General features: G+C 34.3%; 1 protein-coding gene across 1 annotated transcript in view; it reads left to right on the forward strand.

Annotated features, from left to right (window-relative positions):
• Positions 1–18,483, forward strand: part of LOC137437943 (uncharacterized) — an 81,479-nt gene that overhangs the window by 40,526 nt on the left and 22,470 nt on the right. The gene's annotated exons all lie outside the window — the stretch shown is intronic.

Here is an 18,483-nt window from a genome sequence, read left to right on the forward strand (position 1 = left end):
ATCGGGCTAAAATGGCTTAATCGGGCTAAAATGGCTTAATCGGGCTATAATGGCTTAATCGGGCTAAAATGGCTTAATCGGGCTAAAATGGCTTAATCGGGCTAAAATGGCTTAATCGGGCTAAAATGGCTTAATCGGGCTAAAATGGCTTAATCGGGCTAAAATGGCTTAATCGGGCTATAATGGCTTAATCGGGCTAAAATGGCTTAATCGGGCTAAAATGGCTTAATCGGGCTAAAATGGCTTAATCGGGCTAAAATGGCTTAATCGGGCTAAAATGGCTTAATCGGGCTAAAATGGCTTAATCGGGCTAAAATGGCTTAATCGGGCTATAATGGCTTAATCGGGCTAAAATGGCTTAATCGGGCTAAAATGGCTTAATCGGGCTAAAATGGCTTAATCGGGCTAAAATGGCTTAATCGGGCTAAAATGGCTTAATCGGGCTAAAATGGCTTAATCGGGCTATAATGGCTTAATCGGGCTAAAATGGCTTAATCGGGCTAAAATGGCTTAATCGGGCTAAAATGGCTTAATCGGGCTAAAATGGCTTAATCGGGCTAAAATGGCTTAATCGGGCTAAAATGGCTTAATCGGGCTAAAATGGCTTAATCGGGCTAAAATGGATTAATCGGGCTAAAATGGCTTAATCGGGCTAAAATGGCTTAATCGGGCTATAATGGCTTAATCAAGCTAAAATGGCTTAATCGGGCTATAATGGCTTAATCGGGCTAAAATGGCTTAATCGGGCTAGAATGGCTTAATCGGGCTAGAATGGCTTAATCGGGCTAAAATGGCTTAATCGGGCTATAATGGCTTAATCGGGCTATAATGGCTTAATCGGGCTAAAATGGCTTAATCGGGCTAAAATGGCTTAATCGGGCTAAAATGGCTTAATCGGGCTAAAATGGCTTAATCGGGCTAAAATGGCTTAATCGGGCTAAAATGGCTTAATCGGGCTAAAATGGCTTAATCGGGCTAAAATGGCTTAATCGGGATGAAATGGCTTAATCGGGCTATAATGGCTTAATCGGGCTAAAATGGCTTAATCGGGCTAAAATGGCTTAATCGGGCTAAAATGGCTTAATCGGGCTAAAATGGCTTAATCGGGATATAATGGCTTAATCGGGCTAAAATGGCTTAATCGGGCTAAAATGGCTTAATCGGGCTAAAATGGCTTAATCGGGCTATAATGGCTTAATCGGGCTAAAATGGCTTAATCGGGCTAAAATGGCTTAATCGGGCTAAAATGGCTTAATCGGGCTAAAATGGCTTAATCGGGCTAAAATGGCTTAATCGGGCTAAAATGGCTTAATCGGGCTAAAATGGCTTAATCGGGCTAAAATGGATTAATCGGGCTAAAATGGCTTAATCGGGCTAAAATGGCTTAATCGGGCTATAATGGCTTAATCAAGCTAAAATGGCTTAATCGGGCTATAATGGCTTAATCGGGCTAGAATGGCTTAATCGGGCTAGAATGGCTTAATCGGGCTAAAATGGCTTAATCGGGCTATAATGGCTTAATCGGGCTATAATGGCTTAATCGGGCTAAAATGGCTTAATCGGGCTAAAATGGCTTAATCGGGCTAAAATGGCTTAATCGGGCTAAAATGGCTTAATCGGGCTAAAATGGCTTAATCGGGCTAAAATGGCTTAATCGGGCTAAAATGGCTTAATCGGGCTAAAATGGCTTAATCGGGATGAAATGGCTTAATCGGGCTATAATGGCTTAATCGGGCTAAAATGGCTTAATCGGGCTAAAATGGCTTAATCGGGCTAAAATGGCTTAATCGGGCTAAAATGGCTTAATCGGGCTAAAATGGCTTAATCGGGCTATAATGGCTTAATCGGGCTAAAATGGCTTAATCGGGCTAAAATGGCTTAATCGGGCTAAAATGGCTTAATCGGGCTAAAATGGCTTAATCGGGCTAAAATGGCTTAATCGGGCTAAAATGGATTAATCGGGCTAAAATGGCTTAATCGGGCTAAAATGGCTTAATCGGGCTATAATGGCTTAATCAAGCTAAAATGGCTTAATCGGGCTATAATGGCTTAATCGGGCTAGAATGGCTTAATCGGGCTAGAATGGCTTAATCGGGCTAGAATGGCTTAATCGGGCTAAAATGGCTTAATCGGGCTATAATGGCTTAATCGGGCTATAATGGCTTAATCGGGCTAAAATGGCTTAATCGGGCTAAAATGGCTTAATCGGGCTAAAATGGATTAATCGGGAGTAGTGTAATAATGTTGCTTCTGGGACACCTCCGTTTAACATGGGAAATCCCTATCTAATGTCATTTACCCCCTTGTCTTTTTCAAAAATCATAAACACCTCTATTTCTCCCACCCTCATCTTTATGAACCTTTTGTCTGTAGTACCTATCCTTAATGTTGTTCATTAGACCACTCAAACACTACAAATATTTGTTTTCTCTTATAGACCTATCATCCTTCTTCTACATATCGTCTGGCAGATTAATCTTTGACCCATTCACTTCCATATTAATTCTTTCCCTCCCTCATTGACCCTAAACACCTATATTTCTCTCACCCTGTTCTTTACGAACCTTCTAACCTTTTGACATGTTATCCTTATTCATTAGACCACTTAAACACCTGTGATCCTTCTGACCTTATGGACCTTTTAACCTTTTACTCTTAATATCATCTGGTGAATATAACCCACTCAAATATCGACCCTACAAATATTTGTTTATGTGTGGGAAATAATTTAATTCTCCTCCAACTTCCATCACCATACTCAAACCTTTTTTAAATTAATTATTCGCTTTTGAGAAATGACGTTGTTTCACTGACTTGGATAACTTCCCAGAAAGATTTGTTTCGTTTCCTGTTTTCACACACGCCTTGAGATTCCTCGAAATGCTGTCAGCCAGTTCTCTTCCCTGAATACATTTTACATTATAAAAAGCCGTATTCAGTTCAATTTTAAACATTGTGAATCGACGAAGATGAACGACAACTTGTCTTATTCCAGTGATGAAGAATACTCACAAGGGTAAGTTTGAACTGTTTGAACATTCAGAATTGAACTGTTGGTGAGAGCTTTGTATGTGATTAATTTAAATTTATACAACATGATATATATTTTTTTATTACAGCAATTCAGGTTTTGAAAATGACCTGGTCTTGGCAGAAAATGAAGTTTTTCCGAATGAGATTTACAACGAGGCGAATGAGTATTTAAACCATTTGCCAGTTTCACCGTTCTTGCAAGATTCATATGCAAGGTAAGATACTAAATATTAATACATTTGTGTTAAACGACGCTGCCTTAGTGTGTGTGTGTTCGTGTGTGTATGTGTTTGTGTGTGTGATGTTTTGTCAAGCTTACTTCAGCATAGTAATTTCTCCTTATTTTGTTTGCAGCCTCGAAGACCAAAGCTTGGAGTGGGACGATTTTGGACTCCATAGGAATGGTTGCAGCCTCGAAGACCAAAGCTTGGAGTGGGACGATTTTGGACTCCATAGGAATGGTTATTTCCTGTCATCCTGTGATATCCTTAATTTTCATCTCGACGATCTGAACGCTAAGCTTGATTTTGTGGAGGTAAGCATGTGTGTGTCAATGTGTGGGTACACCGTTTCGAATAGGTACACCATATCCCTGCGCATTGTGGGAGGTGATTCAGGGTATATCATTCATTTATTTCTCTCCTTGTTTTACCCCTCTTGCCTTTGACAGAAAGAGATTCCAAACCTGAAGATATCTGCTGCTGTTGAAACTACCTTTGACTTATGTTTGGAAGAGATTGATGATTTGTGCTGGGAAGAAGTTAAATGTGTAATACCTCAAGAAAAATGTCTTAAAAATATAAAGATTTTGTTTAAAATATTATTTATATATATATGCTTTGTCCAGAATTATTTAATTATTAATTACAAGAAAAGAATAAAGGTTAGAGGGGAGGGTGCGTTCCCCCACCCCCTGATCCCCCCCCATCCCACCCCTCCCCTCCCCTTGTGTGTGTGGGGAAGGTGGGGGTGGGCTGAGGGGGGATCAAGGGTGGGGGAACGCACGGGGGGGTGGAGGGTGATGGGTTTGGGCGGGGTCGGTGTGGGCGTGGCTTATGATTTTTTATTTATTTAATTTTTTTTTTTATTACCACGAATTAAATTAGCTAATCTGGGTGGGGTGAATAGAAATGTTGTTTAATGAATTATTAGCTTTGTTTTTTGTAATTCTTGCGAGTAAAATGAACCCAAGATTTCTTCTCCATTTAAATCATATAATTTGTAGGTCCAAGGGACTGTATCCATTACATCAATGATTTTAAATAATTCATTAGTCCATTTTTGTGTATAACCTTTCTCAAAATGGCTTTTCCATTTGTATATCCTTACAATATCACCAACTTTGAACTTGGGCTTTCTCAAATTAATCTCCTTTTCATATTCTAATTTTGTAAATGTTTCTGATGGTTTTGATTTTGTTGATGAATGAACTGTATTATTGTAATTATCTACAATATCCTGAATTAAATACACCCATTTTTGAGAACCGAGTTGTGTGAATTTTTTATATAATTTCTCTTTCAAAGTACGATTAAAACGCTCAATAACAACTGCCTTTCCTTCATTAAAGGTGCTGTATAATTTAATACCCTTCCCCTTAAGAAATTTCATGAATATTTTGTTGTAGAACTCTGTTCCCTCATCGGTCCACAGTTTCTTTGGTTTTCTTTTATCCCTATCAAATATTAGCTTAAAGGCTAACATTAAAGTATCACCCCTTTTATTTTTTAAAGGGACAACCCAGGCAAATCTACTCCTCAAATCAATAACGGTTAAAGCATACCTGTATCCCTTATCATTATTTAGTTCGATTAAATCAGCGGACCATATGTGGTCAGTGTATTTAGAATAAACTTTCCTTCTTTTAAACTTTGTGATTATAGGTTTATGTAATTCATTAGCCAAAAGCTCCTCAGTCTTGATAACATCATTGGAGTTTAATAGTTTTTTGGGAAATAACCAAGACCAAGTTTCAATTTAACACTTATCATTTTTTTCACAATAAATCTATCAACTTTCTCTCTCAATGTCGGATTTCGTATCAAAGACAAATTATACAACATTTCTCTGTCTGCTTCATGTTTTTCATCCAATGTGGTGGTATCCCCATAAGCAATATCATGCTTCATACACACTTCATCAACCCTATTTTTTGGTCTGGACCAAGGTTTAGGATTGCCAGTCTCATCTAATCTTTTATCCAAGTTTGTTCCTGGACCACAGAAAGAATACCCTGGAAGGTGTAATTCCCCTGGAATTCCAGTTGTTGTAAATTTACTTCCTGAGAGAAACTTTTGTATGTCTCCTCCTCTTTTAGGAGAGATGAATTGGCACTTTTTAGAGCCACATACTTGACATATTCCTTTTTGATAAACTCTATTATTTTTAGCTTTAACATAAGAGATATTTTTAGATTTAGTTTTCTTTTTACATTTGAGACAATAACTCATATTTATTTATCAGAAAAATTCCGACAGAGTATCAAAACCTTTTTGGTTTTCAACATATACATTTCAATCTTTATTTTTAAAACATAAAGAATCCTAAGGAATGCCTTCACTCTCTCCTCCATTTATTTACAAATAAAAACTAACTAAAGTCAATGACACCAACATCATCAATCACATAATCTTTTCCTTCTTCTTCTTCTTCTTCTTCACCACTTTCTCGTTTAAATCTCCTCCCTGAAATTGAAGACATTGACGTTGTTATTTTTGAAACCATTATCTTCATAAGAGTTGTTAATTCTTTAATTTCCTCTTCGGTGCGTTGAGATTGATTTATTTGCTGTAATACACTCAATCTTTTACGAATCTCACTGATTTCCATCTTTTTATATTTTTCCTCCCTCTCTCTTTGCTCCCTTTCCTCCCTCTCCTCCTCCTTTTTCTCCCTTTCCTCCTTCTCCTTTTTCTCTCTTTCCTCCTTCTCTTCTTTAACTCCTTCCTCATTTATCTTAGCAATTTTTGATATCAATATTTTCACAGCATTCATTCTTTCTTTATTTTCCTCTTCGGTGAGTTGAGATTGATCTTCTTGCTGTAATACATCCACTCTTTTTTGAATCGCTCTGATTTCCATCTCCCTTTCCTCCCTCTCTCTTTCCTCCTTCTCCTTTTTCTCTCTTTCCTCCTTCTCTTCTTCAACTCCTTCCTCATCCCTTGCTACCCTTGAGTTTGAACCCCAAAGAATATTATACATATACTCATCTGGATTTTGAGATATTCTTGTATCTATAATTATTTTTCTCATAATAGGATACCAATAAGATTTGTTGACGATTTCTAAAAGAGTTTTATATTTCATAACTTTGAGAAGTTCATTTTTATTTAATACTTTAAACAAGTCTCTATTTGTGGGTTTAACAATATCAGTATAAGGCCAGTTTTTTATGACAAAATTCCCATGTATATGCTCCAAATCATAAGGTATGTAATACCGAGCACCCTTTTCTTGTCGGTATCTTTGAATACAAAAATTATAATTCTCTTGTAGTCTTCTTCCTGCCATTTATGTATCAGAAATATATGTGAGATTAATATTATGACAGGTAATACCACCCCATCTTCCCACTACCAAATCGGTTTGTATTCCTCGGCTTTCTATCCTTATCTCATTACCTTCCTTCTTTGTCATGCGAACCATCGCTATACTATCATATATTTTTCTTTTCTTAAAATCACGTATTTGTTGTTTACTAATTGTACTTCCACATAAATCCTTATCTTCACCAAGTGGATAATATTCTTCTTTACGAGACTGATTTAAATCATGTAGGTCTTCTATGTTAATTGAAAAAGACCAATTATACCCTAAATCAGGCATATCATACCCCCATTTATTAATTCGCATATTAACTAAATGTCCTTCTTTATAAAATTCAATTGTAAGCAGGTAGTTAAATTCAATGAGGAAAGGTGTATGGTCAGTATAACCAGGTGTTGTGGTTGTAAATTTTACTTGTTTAACAAAACGTGCTGTTTTCTTTAAAAATATATATTGTGATAAATCACTTAATCTAATTAAGTCATTCGCATCTGTAGGGTTTGGATAATTGATTAATTTATAAGTATTCTTCATATTAATATTTTTACTTACACTATATTTTTGTCGTTCAGCCTGTGCCTTTGTATAATAATTTGATAAATCAATATCCTGAGAGGATTTTCCAAAGATAGAACCATCTTTTCCAACATAAGTCATTTATATTAGATTAAAAATGATATCATAAAAATTTTCATTATTGTTGAGTTGAAATAATACATATAAACATAATTGACCACAACATTTAGAATTAATTTCTTGAACTTGAAATGTTTGATAAACACCATTCTGTAAGAATTGTATTACTTCAACAGGTGGTGGCATACCATAACTATCAAAATAATATTTATCCTGACTATTATGAATACAAACCCAATGAGAACCATTCTGTGTGTCAAAATTCATAATAATATTCTTTGTATTCTTATTTATATGTATTAATTCATCTCTCATACAAATAACCACATTATCAATTTTTAGTGTTTTACAATACTTAGCTAGTTCTATATTTGACGTTGTATTCTTTCCAAATTGTTTAAACCATTTATCCATTTATTTATGAGAAAGATACAATCCATTACCCCGTTTAGTTAGTTAGTTTAACACCCGCTTGAGCGATAGAGGAAAGCATATCTCCAACCAACAATCTAGCTTTATCAGGTAGACTTTCAAGTTTTTGAGCAAAATCTACAATTACACCACTTCCACTAATATGTTTCTCCAACTCCTTGTTATGTCTTTCCAATTATTTTTGAGCTTTTAGTTGTGCCTTCCTTTCGTTAGCAGTTTTTACCGCTGCTGAAATACCACCAGTCAATGCTCCCGCCGCACTTAAACCAGCAAATAAAGGAATTAGAAACGGGAGAAATCCTCCTCTTGACTCGTCTATTGAATATTTCTTTAACATAGGTTTCGTCATTTTAATTTTAAGTGATCCAACATCATTTAGTGTTTTTACTTGTGTGTGTGTGAGTAAAACATCAATTCTTACAGCTCCTTTTCTTTGAATTGTATTAACATTAATAATACAAGGCTTTTGATTTTGAATACAAGATGTTAATTTATTAAGATTGATTTGATTAACATATACCCCAACCATTTATTTATGAGAAAAAACCTATGTGATATTAATCATAACACCATTATCTGTATTAATCTGTAATTCTGTTTCCTCCAAAAGCAAACAATATGCATTAACCTCTTCACTCTCCCCTCTTTCAATGTATAGAGAAGTATCCACTCGATTAGACTTTATAGTTTCCTTTTGAGAACTCAGGTCAATTGCGTAGATTGTATAAAGTTTTTGAAATGCAACCATATCCAAAATAGGATCATTATTACCATTACTTTCACACACCTTTTGGTAGGACTTGTAGGCTTCCGCATAATCATTTTTTTCCCAATCAATTTCCAATCTATCTCGTGGATAAAATGTGCCATCAAGAGAAACCCGAAGTTGTTTCACCTTAGCATTATCACTCAGCGCATTATTCTTATTAGTACCGTCCTCTCCATCTGGTTTTTTAAAAATGAGCCAGAGGTATCGTGGCTTTCCTTGAAGAACACCCAAATTCCAAGTGTAGGTAGTGTGTTCCAGTTTAACGTGTTGACATCTTCTTTTAAGGTATGATACATTTAGCGGTTTCTTTGAGTTAAGTCTTCTATTTAACATCTCTTCCGTTTTAAGATTAGGAGTATATTCACTGATATACCAACACAAATCATTAATAACAAATTTATTGTTGTCTCCAAAAGCATTTTCATCCCCAAAAAGCAACCTATTTACATTATCATTCCTTTGTAGTTGAAATCTAATTTTAAGACCATACAAAACTTTATCATAATCGCAAAATCCAAATATACCTTTCAGAGGTACTGCTACGGTAAAACTATTCTCAGCTTTTGCGTCATCATTATACATTGACTTCCTTTGACTATAACCAGGGTCTGCGTTTGTACCCGTTGACATATCAGGAATAAAACCTTCAACAGCTCCCTTACCCATTCTATCACTAAACGAATATAGTGTAAATTTCATCATTTCAGATGTAGCAGAGACATAATCAACCGCTTCAACCTCTTGTGTTCCAATATACAGGCGGACACTGTCAAACATTTTCCAGAAGAAATCATTTACGAGTGTAGCATTAGTATTATTCGCAGCCTTAGTGAATTTAAATTTACACAGCAAGAAACTATCAGCTATATTCAAGTAAGTTTGTTGATTATTTATTTCAAAACTTTTTGTTCCGTTTGAATTCCAGTCTGTTCCTGTTATAGCATTTACCTTAAAATAGTCTTCCTTTTTAGTGGAGTTTGAAATGATAATCGTATCATCCAAATCATAGATACTATCAATCGCTTCCATACTTGTATTTATATAGCATTAAAATTGTTGAAACCCTGACCCAAGTATTTTAATGATTTTTTGTCGTTCTTGTGAAGATAGTTGAGTTTTACCTTTTTTTATTTCTTTGATTGCTTGTAATTTATGAGACTCCTTTTGAGCATCTTTTATACTCTTTATAGCACCCGCAACGGAGCCCACGGCAGAAGCAGTTGAACCAATTAGGTCTTTATGTTTAAGGATGGTTGAACCAATACCCATTAGAGTATCAATTATCCCATCTCCTTTATTTCGAAATTGATGACCTACACCTCGTTGTCTCTGATGGTTTATAGTATCCTCTACCCACATACCTTGTATAGTCTGGTGAAAGGAACATGCCCTCCCCTGTAATTATTTTATATTTTCCCAACTCGTGTTTTCTCACAATAACCATTATTTATTTATTGAAAAACTTCACGTAGGTGAATTCTGATGGATATAATTTCATCATTAAAGGATATCATACGATTATCTTGGTCGGTTATCCTAAAATTTACTCTGTATATGGTTTTTCCTGACACAGGTAAATAGACAAGATTTTTTGGTTCCATATTAAATTTATAACCAATCGGGGTTGAGTATGCACTGAATGAAAATATTGTATTTGTTCTTATTCCATCGTTATAAGCACCATCAATCAAATCACAATGAATTAATACTGAATTTATACCGGAGGATATTTGAATAACATTATCAATGTAAAACGTCCCGTTATTTTCAATCTTTTTTGAAGAGAAACCCAATAGCTCTCTAAACGAATTTTCAATCGTGAAATCAACTTTATAATTATTTTTAAGTTTAATAGTTGATTTTGAAGTGTGTTTTTGAATATCTATTACAATATTTTTTGGTTCATCACCTTTTTCTTTCATAAGGCGAGAGACTTCTGAAGATATTTGAGAAATCTCGTAAGCTCCAGGTGAAACAGTTATAGTTTTATATCCACTTCCTGGATTATAACTAAACTTGCTGTTTTTCTCTGTGATATTAAACAAGGTATTATAAGTTTCCATCGACAATAAAGATGCCTCATATGAGGTAAGGGGGTCAAGTTGTAGTGGGTAAGGGAATGAAGCTGTGTAATCGCTCGTTGTGAAATTAAAACTAAGAATTGTGCTTCTCATCTTATTTAATATCTAATAAAATATCTTTGTATTGACATTTATTAATTATTTTCATATTCATCAACTGATCTAAAATGGCTGAGGATTCATTAAAACAATTGTTGTTTCCAGCCTTCTTACTACCTAACAACAATAATAGCCTATTAACTAATTGTGATGGGTCATTTGGAAGAAAACTAACACCTGAACCAAGTTTACTTAAAGCATCAATAATATGTTTCTCCTTCTCATTCTTCTTACTTTTACCAGCAACAGAAACTCCATAATCAAGTGCATTTAACAACTCAATATATACCCTATCTTCCTCTCTTTCCATATCAAGTGGTTCCTCAAAATATTTTGAACCGCTGAATCCGGGGTTTGTTAGAAGAAACATTAATCTTGGAGTTAATTTAACATTTGGTTGAGTAGAACTCAAGAACATCAATTCATCATTAAATATCAATACCTTTTCTTCCACAAGATGAAACACTGCTGGTTCTTCTGTTGGAATGAGACCTGCTCTGGTTTTTGAACCCGCCGAATATTCATTGTTTTGAAGAGCTTCCACACATAATTAGGGGGTTGATTTACCTCCTCAAGTTTCCGAAATAATCCCTCGTCATCATATTCTAATTCACCAAGTTCTTGTTTTGTTATCTGACTAAAATCTTTGAGCATTTGAAGTTTTTTCGGAGTAAATTCTACCGTGGGAACTGTAGGTGAGTGTTGAGTTTTCAAAAGTGGTTTAAAGAATTTCTCTTGTTTTCTTTCAAAGGCTTCTTCACCAGTTAGTTTCTGTCTCCGTTTCTTCTTTATCTCTTCCTGTTGTTTAACAACTTTTGAAACTAATTGTTGATGTTCCTTAAACTTTCTTTCTCTTTCTTTGGTATTCATTTTCTGTATTTATTTATTGAAAAATATCATTTAGTATCTCATCTTGTTTCACAACAATATATTTATATTTTCCAATCGTGTGTTTCACATAATTTTCAAATTCTTTTTTACTACATAACGTAGAGCAATTATCTCTCCAAAAATTATTTACATCTATTGAATTTAACTTAAATAAAATAAAAGTATTGGCATTGTTTCTTATTGAGCGTCGAGGGAGTTGAAAATATGATTGACTAAGATATATACAATTACAAGAAGAATGTCTCCCTCTTGTATAGTAGCTATCCATTACTGTTTGGTTTCTCTCATTAACACAATCATCAAAGATGACGAGGTTCTTTTTTGATTTATCTAAATCTTGAGGTGAAGGTATATCATCCGTATTATCACTGAGAATACAAGTTATGGGTTTCGATTTTGATTTCTGTGTATCACAAAATAATTGTATTATATCTTCAATATTATAATCATTTAGTTCGTTTTGAAGTTTAAATAAACCGATAATGTCTTCCTTTTTAAGACCCGCATTAAAACCCTGTGAGAGTAGTTGATACTCGGGTTGAAAACTTGACTTTGTAAAAATTATTAAATTATCATAATCTAAAAAATTAGGACCAAGGAGCATCTTTAAAAGTAAACAGGTTTTCCCACATCCGCTTGAACCAACTATTAGACATCTCAATGAATTTGGAATGTTTTTATGGTTATTAAACTTTATCTTATTTTCCCAAACGGGTAAAAAATCATTCATTTATATATTTGGAAAACAAGTCATCTAACTTTTTTTGAGCTATTTTAGAAACTCTATATTTTATCCTGAGTTCGGGTTTAATTTAAAAATAATTCATTATTTTATTTATATAGTATCTTGTATTAACATTTCCATTAAAATTATTTTGAATAATAAATATCATTAAACCCTTATACATTTCCTCAATACAAAGAGTCTCTTTCCTTGTAAGAAATGGTGTATTATCACCATAATGCTTAACATTCATCTCTCTTATTAATCTTGTAAAGTAATTCATTTTTGGTTCTAATTTAAAAGAGTTATATGTTTTTTTATATTTCTTATTATCATTAATTAGAATATAATCACAGAACAAACATTGTTTATATGAACCCTCATTATTAAGCCCTATTCTATCACAAGCCGGACAATTCTCTAATTTATCATATGGAGAGTCTGGAAATTCTAAATATCCTTCAGAACTTATCATATTTATATAGTAAATTTTTACTTAAACTAAACGCAAGTTTATTCATTAATAAATACAATGTTTCAAAGCACAAAAGACAAATTTCAATCAATCTCTACTTCGGTGGAAGATATAGAAAAATATGTCAAAGATGTTAAATTGAACAAAGATAAATATGGAAATTTTTGGGTAAAACCAGTTATGGAAAATAACATGAGCCCCTCTATTTCATTTAAAGGAAGAGCTCTAACTATACCTGGAAAGACATCCATTAAAGTAAATCTAACAAAAGTTTCTCCTCTACTCCTGGCAATTTATTCAAAGCTTGAAAAAGTGATTGACCACGATACTTTGAAAAAGAATGATAAGACCATTAATAATTCTAGAGGAGACATTTGTATTTTCTTTAATAATCCAAAGGGTGTAGATCTAAGTAAAATGAATGATGTTAATATTTCTGGTGAAATGTCATTTCGTTCTATGATAGTTAGAGATTATTTAAAGATATCTTTTGATATAAAAATTGTAGAGATTGAATCTGTTAATGAAAGAAAGTATATAGATATTGATGGGAATATTTTTCTTGCTAATTAAATATGAGTCAATACAGCAGTGAAGATTTTACTATTTCATTGAACTCGGACGATAGTGATGATAGTATTTCATTGAACTTGGACGATGGTGATGATAGTATTTCATTGAACACAGATGATAGTTATGATACTAATAGTTTGTGCTCAAATGATAGTTATGAGAGTAGCTTTATTGATGACTCTGAGTATGATTCTGAGTATTCATGTGATAGTTATGACTTAGATGATTCTGAGTGAAAAAGTGTTTTAGTTTAAGCACAGCGATATATATAAAACGGAGCTGTAAAGCCCAAAAGTGTTTTATTTTAAGCACAGTGATATATATAAAACACCACGTTTTCTCACGCTATAAATATGGTTTATTGTGATACTTGCGAGAAGGAAGTAAAATATTATAAACAACATATTCTCACCGCAAAACATACATACAACATTTTAAACAAACTTTCCCCTCTTCCACCTGAAACAAAACACTGTTCTACATGTAATAAAAATATCCTCAAGAAAGGCTTCAAAATACATCTTAAAACAAATCTACATTTATCAAATTTTATCACAACTAAAAACTCTGATGGAGCATTCAAAGGACATATTAAAATAAGAGTCTTTAACTTCAAACCTCCTGAACCAGAGTCTATAGTTGATGCTGTAGAAATAGTTAAACCTGCTGTTCAAACGTTGATTGAAAAAACACTAAAGGAAATGAAACCACTTAAATTTTATATGGGAGTAAAATTAGAAATGACAAAGGATGAAGGAGTTATAGATGCACCATACATGAGAACTGAGCCACACTTTATATCTTCATATCAAGATTTTAAAACATCAGGAGTCTATGATGAACTTATTAAACAAGAGCAAGATGTGGATAATTCAATCGTAGGAAGTGGATTCAATATAGGAAAAATTATTTACATAGACATTCATATTCTTAAATCAGATCCTCTAAAAGCTTCTTCTTACATTGATTTACCCAGTGTTATCAAAAATAGAAAAGCAGTTATCAATATCAAAAATAAAGACAATAAATGTTTTCTCTGGTCTATTTTAGCACACTTACATCCTCCACATTTTCATGATGAAAGAGTATCTCATTATAAAAAATATGAGAATACATTAAATACGAAAGATCTAAAGTTTCCGATGACTTTAAATGATATTCCTAAATTTGAAAAGATGAATAATTTATCAGTTAATGTTTATGGTCTAACAGAAACAAACAACATTCAGGTTTTAAAGCTTTCTGACAATTGTAAACAAACTCATATTAATCTTCTATATTTTAATTCAGATGAAAATTCACATTATACATACATCAAAGATATTGCTAAATTAATAAAACCACAAGTCTGTAAGAGAACAAATAAAATATATATTTGTTTGCATTGTCTTAACTTCTTCAATTCCAAGAAAGATTAGATAAACATTCAAATTATTGTGGCGAACATAAATCAACGGTAATCAATATGCCTAAAGAAGGCTCAAAGATCACATTCAAAGATGAAAATAAAAAGATCAAACATCCATTTGTTATATATGCTGATTTTGAAAGTATTTTAGAAAAAATTGATACTGCTTCTCCAGATCCAAAAGAATCATGCACAAATAAATATAAAAAACATACTCCTTGTGGTTTTTGTTATTATATCAAATCATCCGTTGGTGATAAATATAACAAGTTAGAGATGTATAGAGGCTCAAATACCCCAGAGGAGTTTGTGAAACGACTAGAAAAAGACTGTGTTCGATTAACCAAGATAATGAGAGAAACCAATAAACCAATGTCCTTAACAAGTAAAGAAAAAAGGGAATTTATAAAAAACAATGTCTGTCATATTTGTGAGGAGAAAATTGGTAAAGGTCGAAAGGTTAGAGACCATTGTCATCTCACTGGTAAATATAGAGGTCCGGCTCATCAAAGTTGTAATATTAATTATCAACTCCCCTCTTTCAATCCTGTCTTTCTTCATAACAACGCTCATTATGATACACATCTATTTATCAAGGAACTCTCAAAGACTTCTGGAAGTATCTCAGCAATTCCAAACACGGATCAGAAATACATTTCATTCACAAAAACAATTCACACATCTCCTATTACTCATATCAGATTTCTTGATACATTTAAATTCATGGCAAGTCCATTGGCTAACTTGGTTCAAAATCTAAAAGAGTTTCCATGTCTTTCAGAGTATTTTTTAGATAAAGATTTTCTAACACAAAAGGGAATTTACCCCTATGACTATATGGACTCATTTGAGAGATTCAATGAAACACAACTTCCTTTAAAAGAAAATTTCTATAACAAATTAAATAATAGTCATATATCTGATAAAGATTATGTACACGCACAAAATGTTTGGAAAAAATATAACATTAAGAATCTTGGTGAGTATCACGATTTGTACCTCAAAACTGATGTGCTTTTGTTGGCTGATGTGTTTGAGGCTTTCAGAACAATCTGTCATTCTGGATATGGATTGGATCCTGCTCACTATTACACTGCTCCTGGATTGGCTTGGAGCGCGATGTTAAAAATGACAAAACAAGCTTTGGATTTGATAACCGATGTTGATATGCTTTTGATGATTGAAAAGGCAAAGAGAGGAGGAATTTCACAAGTCTGTTCAAAGAGATATGCTAAAGCAAATAACAAGTACATTCCAAATTATGATCCATCGGTAGAGAGCTCCTACTTGATGTATTATGATGCGAACAACCTGTATGGCTGGGCAATGTCTCAGGCTCTTCCTTATGGAAAACTTAGATGGGTAAAGGAAAAAGATTACAAAAAGGTTTTACAAGATGTATGTATCTCTACACAAAAAGAATTGGATGATTCAAAGGTTGGTTATTATTTTGAGGTCGATTTGAAATATCCAGAGGAACTTCATAACCTACACAAAGATCTCCCATTTGCTTGTGAAAAGGAAAGTCCAAAGAAGGAGTGGTTAAGTGATTATCAACAATCATTTAATATAGGTGAATCAACAGAAAAATTACTTACTACATTATATAACAAGAAAAATTATGTTCTACACCAAAGAAATTTGCGACAATATTTATCAAAAGGTCTAAGAGTAGAGAAGATCCATAGGGTTCTAAAGTTCAATCAATGTCATTGGTTGAAGGGGTACATTGATTTTAATACACAAAGAAGAACAGAGTCAAAACCAGATTTTGAGAAAGACTTTTATAAATTGATGAATAATGCGGTCTTTGGTAAGACCATGGAGAATGTGAGGAAAAGACAAAATATCAGACTATCAACATCTTGGGAACGAGCATCAAAATTAATTAATAGACTGAGTTTTACTCGAGCTGAGGTCTTTACTGAGAACTTTTGTGCGATCCATTTGATTAAAGAGAGTATTGAAATGAACAAACCTATTTATATTGGAACAACAATTCTTGATTTATCAAAGTCATTAATGTATGATTACTTTTATAATAACTTGAGGAAGAAATATCAAAATGATGTTAATCTACTTTATATGGATACAGATAGTTTTATTTTGAAAATTAATACCAACGATGTTTATTCAGACATGAAAAGAGACATTAATATCTATGACACGAGTAATTACAGTCCAGAGAGTGAGTTGTTCTCTTCTAAAAATAAAAAGGTGATTGGAAAGTTCAAGGATGAATTAGGAGGAAATGTCATGAGTGAATTTGTGGGATTGAGGTCAAAGGCTTATGCTTATAAATACATTGTGAATAACGTTGAAAAGACTGATAAGAAGTTAAAAGGTGTAAAGAAAAATGTTATTAAAGAAACAATAAACTTTAAGGATTATTATAACTGTTTAACAACAAAGAAAGAAGAGTTTAGAAAGATTAATGGAATAAGAAGTTACAAACATCAATTATATTCAGAAGAGATAAATAAGAAAGCATTGGGGGCTTTTGATGATAAGAGGTTTATTTTAGAAAATGGAATTGATAGTCTCCCTTATGGTTATATAAGTATATAAGTGATAAGATATACAGACTTGGCATTTAATATGGAATATATATTTTTTTCTTGACTTGGGTTTACTTTCTTAGCTCAGTATATCAATCTGGTGAGTTTCTTTTACACTTTGGTGATTTGTTTGTTAAAAGAACCATGTCACTGATTGTCTGTCGCAGCAAGAAGTCAACAACAGGATTATATCACAGGTGGCATGGCAAAATGTACGGACAGGTGCATTTGATGATTGGCATCACAGTCGGGTATACAAGGGTTGTTGCGTTCTGTATTCGTGGAAAACAACTGCTGCATGTTTCCAAAAGTTATTTCCGCTTCCTCTGGAGATGGTCCGTCAACTCGACAATGCTGTTTGTCATGGAGTGGTGGCTTTACGAAATTACGGCATGAAACAGCGTGCTATTGCTCGGCAGTATGGCATCACTCAAGGTCAGGTGTCAAAGATCCTGAAACGAAATGCTCAGAGGGGTGTCCCTACTCCAATACCGAGGCCAGGACGTCCCCGCAGAACCACAAGGAGGGATGATCGCCAGCTGCACTGGTTAGTCCGCAATGGCCGTACCAAGTCAGCTAATCGGCTTAGCGCTGAGTGGCAGCAACTGACAAATGTGCCTGTATCCAGAAGGCTAGTCAACCAACGACTGGTTCAAGCAGGCTATCATGCCAGGCGTACCCTGAGAAAGCCACGTCTGACCAGACAACACCGCCAGCGCCGATTGCAGTGGGCCAGAGAGCACCATAAATGGCAGCCAGGACACTGGAATCACGTGATCTTCAGTGACGAGTCTAGATTTCTGGTCTATCGTCAAGATGGCCGCGTCCCAGTGCGCAGACAAGTGCATGAAGCCTACAACAAAGATTGTATAGTGCCAAGAGTCCAAGCTGGAGGTGGTGGGGTGACCGTTTGGGCTGCTTTTCATGCAGGGGGCAAAACTGACCTGGTTGTTCTGAATGGAAACCTGAACCAGTTCAAGTACAGGGCCATTCTGGAAGAAACATTGCTTCCATTTGCTCGTGCAGCCATTCGAGGAAACTTTGTCTTCCAAGATGACAATGCACGGCCTCATCATGCTCGCATGATCCAACACTTTCTTGCTGACAGTGGGGTCGGGCATATGGAGTGGCCTGCCATGTCCCCGGATATGAATCCGATAGAGAACTTGTGGGCAGAATTAGCGTGTCAAATCGACCACTTGGACCAGCAGCCGACCTCTGTGCGTGAATTGCAGCAGGCTATTGTCACTGCATGGCA

Source organism: Myxine glutinosa, chromosome 12 (genome assembly GCF_964187855.1).
Source record: "Myxine glutinosa chromosome 12, kmMyxGlut1.1, whole genome shotgun sequence".
In the NCBI taxonomy this organism is placed as follows: Eukaryota; Metazoa; Chordata; class Myxini; order Myxiniformes; family Myxinidae; genus Myxine; species Myxine glutinosa.